The sequence below is a fragment of the Balaenoptera physalus genome, assembly GCF_965194825.1.
Source record: "Balaenoptera physalus genome assembly, chromosome: 1".
NCBI lineage: Eukaryota > Metazoa > Chordata > Mammalia > Artiodactyla > Balaenopteridae > Balaenoptera > Balaenoptera physalus.
Window position 1 is genome coordinate 170,411,712 of NC_138882.1, and position 7,304 is coordinate 170,419,015.

General features: G+C 48.8%; 1 pseudogene across 1 annotated transcript; it reads right to left on the reverse strand.

The window, feature by feature from the left end:
- Positions 1-856: 856 nt before the first annotated feature.
- LOC309661242 (large ribosomal subunit protein eL6-like) lies at positions 857-6,348 on the reverse strand (annotated as a pseudogene). The gene is made up of 2 exons: positions 1,972-6,348; positions 857-1,677 (listed from the first exon to the last, which is right to left on the reverse strand). The product of its transcript is annotated as a large ribosomal subunit protein eL6-like (transcript).
- Positions 6,349-7,304: the final 956 nt, after the last annotated feature.

Below are 7,304 nucleotides of genomic sequence, written 5' to 3' on the forward strand. Positions count from 1 at the left end.
GGTGTGCTCTGGGGTCTGGTGGAGATGGTTGCCAAGGCTCCCCTCCCTGCTGCCCTCTGGAGCCTCTCTACTTCCCAGCTCATCCCTCTGCCAGTTATCCCCCCAATCCTCCCCACACGCTGAGCCCCTCCCTGACCCATTCTCTTAGTCAGGGTCACTAGAGGCCTAAGCCCGAGTAAGGTGAGCTAAGAGGGACCTCTTGGGTTGGGACCCTGCTCGGAGTGGTGGCCAGGAGGTCACTGTTCACCTAAAATGGGATTTTAATCTGTTTGCAACTTTTTTTTTTTTAGTAGAAAATTTTGGTTTTAATCTTTTTTAAATTGAGATATAGTTGATGTACAATATTATGTAAGTTACAGGTGTCCAACATAGTGATTCATAGTTTTTAAAGCTTATACTCCTTTTATAGTTGTTTCAAAATATTGGCTATATTCCCTGTGTTGTACAATATATCCTTGTACCTTATTTATTTTATACACAGTAGTTTGTACCTCTTAATCCCTTACCCCTATCTTGCCCCTTCCACATTCTCTCTTCCCACTGGTAACTACTAGTTTGTTCTGTACATCTGTGAGTCTGTTTCATTTTTGTTATATTCACTAGTTTGTTTTAATTTTTAGATTCCACATATAAGTGATATCATATAGTATTTGTCCTTATCTGTCTGACTTATTTCACTTAGCATAATACCCTCCAAGTCCATCCATGTTGTTGCAAAGGGCAGAATTTAATTCCTTTTTGTGGCTGAGTAATATTCCATCATATATATACACCACATCATCTTTACCCATTCGTCTGGTGATTCCATATCTTGGCGATCATAAATAATGCTGCTATGAACATTGGGGTGCATGTATTTATTTATTTTTTTTGGATATATAACCAGGAGCGGAATTGCTGGGTCATATGGTAGTTGTATTTTTAGTTTTTTGAGACACCTCCATACCATTTTTCACAGTGGCTGCACCAATTTACATTCCCACCCACAGTGTACGAGGGTTCCCTTCTTCTTTTTTTTTTTAATACATGTTACATTTTATTTTATTTAATTTATTAATTTTTTTGGCTGCGTTGGGTCTTAGTTGTGGCACATGGGCTCTTCGTTGCAGCACATGGGCTTTTCTGTAGTTGTGGTGCACGGGCTTAGTTGCTCCACGGCACGTGGGATCTTAGTTCCCCGACCAGGGATTGAACCCGTGTCCCCTGCTTTGGAAGGCGGATTCTTAACCATTGGACCACCAGGGAAGTCCCCTTCTTTTTTATTTTAATTAATTAATTAATTAATTTTTTATTTTTTGGCCACGCCAAGTGGCTTGTGGGATCCTAGTTCCCCAGGCCCTCAGCAGTGAAAGCGCGGAGTCCTAACCACTGGACTGCCAGGGAATTCCCTGAGGGTTCCCTTCTTTCTACATCCACCAATATTTGTTACTTGTGGTCTTTTTTTTTTTAAAATGGACCAGTTATTTAATTAGGCTCTTTATAAGATGTTTAGAACACTATGTTGTGGGGATAAATTCCATTTGTGAGAGCAAACACAGAGTAGAGGTACCCCTGGAGCTGAGGAACAGCTTTGATTCTTTGCAGAATTTGTGAGTCCACAGCTTTCTGATCAACCTTGCACTGCTCTGTAATCTTGTATTTCTCTCTCTCTGTGTTGAAGATCTCTCCTTCTGGTGCCTGGGCTTATGCAGCTTCTTCTTTTTTTCGGCAGCAGCACACGTTTGCAGGATCTTAGTTCCCTGACCAGGGATCAAACCCGTTCCCGCTGTAGTGGAGGCACAGAGTCCTAACCACTGGACAGCCAGGGAAGTCCCCCTTCTTCTTCTTTTTTTAAAAATATTTATTTATTTATGGCTGCGCCAGGTTTTAGTTGCAGCACTTGGGATCTTTAGTTGCGGCATGCATGCGGGATCTAGTTCCCCGACCAGGGATCAAACCCGGGCCCCCTGCACTGGGAGCGTGGAGTTTTACCCAGTGGACAACAGGGAAGTCCCCTCCTTCTTCTTCTTGAAGTAAGCATCAGTGAGATGTTCTGGGATTTTCACACCACTGGTATCAGTTTTGGTGGAGGTGGCAATGACAAACTTCTGGTGTGTTCTACACAGAGGAACTTGACTGAGGGACAGAGGCCCAGTCACAAGTAGAAAGCTCACCTTGCTTCAGGGAAATGAACCTCTTGTCTCTGTGGCGCTCAGTGAGGATGATCAGAATGGGCCCAGGAGTGATGCTAGCGCATAGTTTTCTCATGTGCTTACTGAAGAGTTTTTTTGCCGTGGCTCAACAGGTTTCCAGGCACATCTTCAATAGGATAATACCCAGGTATTTTGCGAAGTTTAACCACTCCAGTACCACCATTCTCGTCACCACCAACTGGTTTTGTGACAATAGCAAGAACCGTCACCTTCTTTTTCTTTTCAACCTTGGATTTAGCTGCTGAATACTTCCTCTTGTACAAGGCCTTTTTGGAATACATAGCCGATTGGCAATATCTGCCAATTCCTCTGATCAGGACAGTGTTTTGGCTGCAGTGGGGCTTCCCCTTCTTAACCTTCTTAAGCTTTTTAACTTTGCCACCAGCATCAGCCTTCTTGGCTTCAGGTTTTTTCTCCTTAGTATCTGGCTTTTCAGCTTTTTTATCTGCCATCTTGCAAGATGGGAAAGAGCTACTTGTGGTCTTTTTGATGATAGCCATTCTGACAAGTGTGAAGTGATATCTCATTGTGGTTTTAATTTGCACTTCTCTGATGATTAATGATGTTTAGCATCTTTTCATGTGCCTGTTGGACATCTGTATGTCTTCCCTGGAAAAATGTCTACTTAGGTCTTCTGCCCATTTTTAAAATCATGTTGTTTTTTTGATGTTGAGTTGTATGAGCTGTTTATATATTTTGGATATTGACTCCTTATTGGTCATATCATTAGCAAATATTTTCTCCAATTCAGCTGGTTGTCTTTCTGTTTTGTTGATAGTTTCCTTTGCTGTGCAAAAGCTTTGAAGTCTAACTAGGTCCCATTTGTTTATTTTTGTTTTTATTTCCTTTACTTTAGAAGACAGATTCAAGAAAATATTGCTATGATTTATGTCAAATAGTGTTCTGTCTATGTTTTCCTCTAGGAGTTTTATGACCTCCAGTCTTACATTTAGGTCTTTAATCCATTTTGAGTTGTTTTTTTTTTTTTTTTTTTTTGGGCTGTGTCAGGTCTTAGTTGCAGCACAAGGGATCTTTGTTGAGACATGCGGGATCTTTCGTTGTGGCGCGCGGGCTTCTCTCTAGCTGTGCTGTGGGGGCTCCAGAGCGTGTGGGCTCTGTAGTTTGCAGCACACAGGCTTAGTTGCCCCTCAGCATGTGGGATCTTAGTTCCCTGACCAGGGATCGAACCTGTGTCCCCTGCATTGGAAGGCAGATTCTTTACCACTGGACCACCAGGGAAGTCCCAATGTTGAGTTTATTTTTGTATATGGCATGAGAAAATGTTCTAATTTCATTCTTTTTTTTAAAATAAATTTATTTATTTATTTTTGGCTGCGTTGGGTCTTAATTGCTGTGTGCGGGCTTTTCTCTAGTTGCGGCGAGCGGGAGCTACTCTTTGTTGTGGTGCGCGGGCTTCTCATTGCGGTGACTTCTCTTATTGAGGAGCACAGGCTCTAGGAGCACGGGCTCAGTAGTTGTGGCTCGCAGGCTCTAGAGTGCAGGCTCAGTATTTGTGGCACACGGGCTTAGCTGCTCCGCAGCATGTGGGATTTTCCTGGGCCAGGGCTCGAACCCATGTCCCCTGCATTGGCAGGCGGATTCTCAACCACTGTGCCACCAGCGAAGCCCTAATTTCATTCTTTTACATGTAGCTGTCCAGTTTTCCCAGCACTACTTATTGAAGAGATTGTCTTTTCTCCATTGTATATTCTTGCCTTCTTTGTCATAAATTAATTGACCATAAGCATGTGGGTTTATTTCTGGGCTCTCTATTCTGTTCCATTGATCTATGTGTCTGTTTTTATGCCAATACCATGCTGTTTTGATTACTGTAGCTTTGTAGTGGTTCACAACATTTTCTGATTCTGGTTTTGGGTGGTGATTTAGAAAGAGGGTCTCCCCAAATTCTCTGCCAAAGACTCATCTTCCCTAAGTTTAGTTCTTACCTTATTGGTCTCAGCAGGAAACAGGGGAGAACATGCAAAGCATTTGCCAGAAGAGGGTTTAATGAAGGAACTATTTACAGAGGTGCTGGCAGGAATGGTGAAGCACCCTGGGGCTCACAACAGTGGGATAGAGTCACTAGCCCCAGGGCCTGAAGGGGCAAGGGAGGGAGCCTTGTTAACGAACCTGGCAGGAGTCGTGCCCTGGGGTTGCAGGACACCCAATGGGAACTGTGCCTTTCAGTGGAGGAACATAGTAACTGCCAAAATCACAGTATTATAAATATCCTGATCTCACTCTCCTCCTTCCCTCTGATCTCCTGGCAATGTCTCCTACTGGCCAAACTTTGCCTGAAACCGTAAGGCAAGGGGGCCCAGGTGAGACTGTCAGTGGTAGTCAGCCCCAGGACACAGGGCAGGGCAGAGAAGCACAGAGAATGAAGGGTAGGCAAAGAGTAGCCAGCCCAGGGGCTTCTCCTCTCTTCATGGACTCAGCTTTGTAGAGGGGCTGAGAGACAGAGTGGCTGTGCTTGTCTCTCCAAGCAGTCTGTGCCTGATGCCAGAACGCCCTTTCTCCTCTTGCAGGCCCAAGTTACTTCGTCTGTGAGGTTGTCCCCAGTCCTGGAGTTAATCTCTCCCATCCTTGGCTTCCTTGGTTCTCAGTGTCTAGCCCATCACTCAGCTCAGTGATTTAGCATTATTCTCTGCAGGGGTTTGTAGCCCCAGGGGACAGTTCTAGCATCCTCTACACTGTGAGCTCTTTGCAGACAGGGCCCTGGGCCAAAGAAGGCCATTTGCTCTGACACAGGACCCAGCACAGGCCAAGTGCCCATGTTTGCCAAGTGAACGGAGTCCTGTGGCCTCACCCACCTCCCTCTGCCTTGGTGTACACAGCCTGGGCACATGTGTATGTCTGTTTCCCTGAGTACAAAGGGGTTCCTTGGTGGCGAGTGGCCCAGGCCAGGCACACAGCAGGCATCAAATGTTGCCTGAATTGGCCTAGGGAGGACCATCCTCCTTTCCTTCATTCATTCAACAACTTTTTGAGATCCTACTATATGCCAGGCCCTGTGCTGGGCCCTGGGGACACAGAAGTGAACAAGACACACAAAGTCTCTGCCTTCATGGGGTTTCCATTCTAGTGGGGGAAGCAGAAAAGGAAGGAATGGAAAATGAACAATATTATTAAAGATTGCAGTAAGTGCTGTACAGAAAATAAACAAGGTAAAAGGGGACAAACAGTAAAAGGATGGATATTTATGTGGGAGAGAAGCACATCAGGGAAGGTCTTTCTGAGCAGATCACATGTAAGCTGAGACCTGAAGAAGAGAGGACATGAAGAGCTGGAAGGGTGTTCTAGGGAGAGGGAACAGCAAAAACAAAGGACCGGAGGTGCTTCTGGGACCCCGGGGGATTCAGTGTTTCAGCCTAAAGAAGGGCTTAGGGGGAGTTTAAGAGCGGTTAAGGAATCAGTCTTGGGGGCAGCCCGGGGCCAGGTCCTGGGCTGAGGGTTGGAGGGGAAGGGACAGCCCTTCTTAATGCCACCCTTGCTGCCTGTTGCCTAGCACCACAGCAAATAGTGCTGCTGGCAGGCCCTGCCCTTGCTCCCTCGGCTCCCCTCTGACTGGCAATGGCTGTCAAATGACCAGCCCCAGAGGCTTTGCCAACCTCCTCCCCTAGAATATTTTAGAGGTAAGTCAGAAAATGACCAGCAGCCTCCAAAACCCGACTTTTTCTCATGCATACCTTACAAGGGTATATTTGGCTGCCCTGGGTGTTAATCTCCCACCCCCTTGCACTACACAGAGAGATATAAATATACGCCAAAGGCAGCACACTCAGAAACTTGGATTAAGGACCACATACTCGGGCCCCAGTGACACACAGAAGACACTCCACACAGCTGCTTGTGAGCCCTCCCTCCCACACACTTCAGTCCCCAGTCTCCGGTAGGTACACAATCACGCACACAGCTATACACACGCCCCACAACACAGTCACAACAGCCGGCCACACAGACACTCCACCACCAGCACAATCACCACACACACAATCACTCCCCCATGATAATACAGTCACATATCCGCATGGGGTACATCCACACGGACAGGTACCCCACGGTCATCACAGAGTCACACGTGGACACACAATCCCACAACCTCCCCCTCCACAGAGCACACACACAACCACGTGGTGTTCACACAGCTGGCAGCGGGCACACAGATCACAACGCACAGCCCACAAGCGTTCCGCACGGCCGCCCCCCCGGCCCCCCCACCCCCACCCCCCGCTCAAGGCCTCTCTGATTAAACACATCCAGCCCCTCCGCTGGTTACAGTGAACAGCATTCTTTTGCGATTGAGTCAAAGACCTCCCCAGACAGAGTGGCTAAGTGGAAAAAAGGCATCAGAAGGGAGAATGCCCGAGGCCCAGGTCTGGGAAGGGGCCTGGCAGCTTCTCGCTTAGGGAGACAGCCTTCCCAGACAGTGTTGAGTTCGATCCTGATACTGGTGGCCTAAGGACTTGGGGGAGGGGGCATGCCTTGGAGTGGGCAGAAGCAGGGGGGGTGGGGGGTGACAGGTGGAGCAAGCGGAGAGACCCCTGGAAACCTCGCAGCGTGAGGGCGGAAAGCGGTGTTAAATATGGACTGAACCTTAGAGGCTTAAACCCTCCCACGCAGTCCTTCCACCGCCCTTCCCCAGGCTCCGGACTGTCCCCAAACGTACGGGGTGTAGTGTTACCCCTCCTCCGCCAGCCCTTGGCGACAGCTGCGGGGCACAGCGCTCAGGCGAGGGGGCATCGCAGGGCGCTGGGCGGCGGCTGACACCCCCGAATTCCTGCAGGCGGCGGGCAGGGTGCGGGGTCCCTCGAGGTCCCCAACCCCACACCCTGCCCCCCTCCCGGGCCGGTCGGGCAGGGCAAGCGCTCTCCTGAGGCTGCGGAGCCACCTTCCTCCACTGCCCCCCCGCCGCGCCCAAACTGGGACCCTCGGAAGGGAAGGGTGGAGAGAAAGAAGGTTCGGGAAGACCTCAGAGGGGCTGGTTTTGGAGACGCCGACCCCCCCCATACCTCCCCACACACCTCCCCCCACACCCTCAGCTGGTCGCGGGAGGGGCGGCATCTCCCCGCCCCCGGGCCGCGCGGCCCGCTCCCTCCGCCCGCGGCGGGA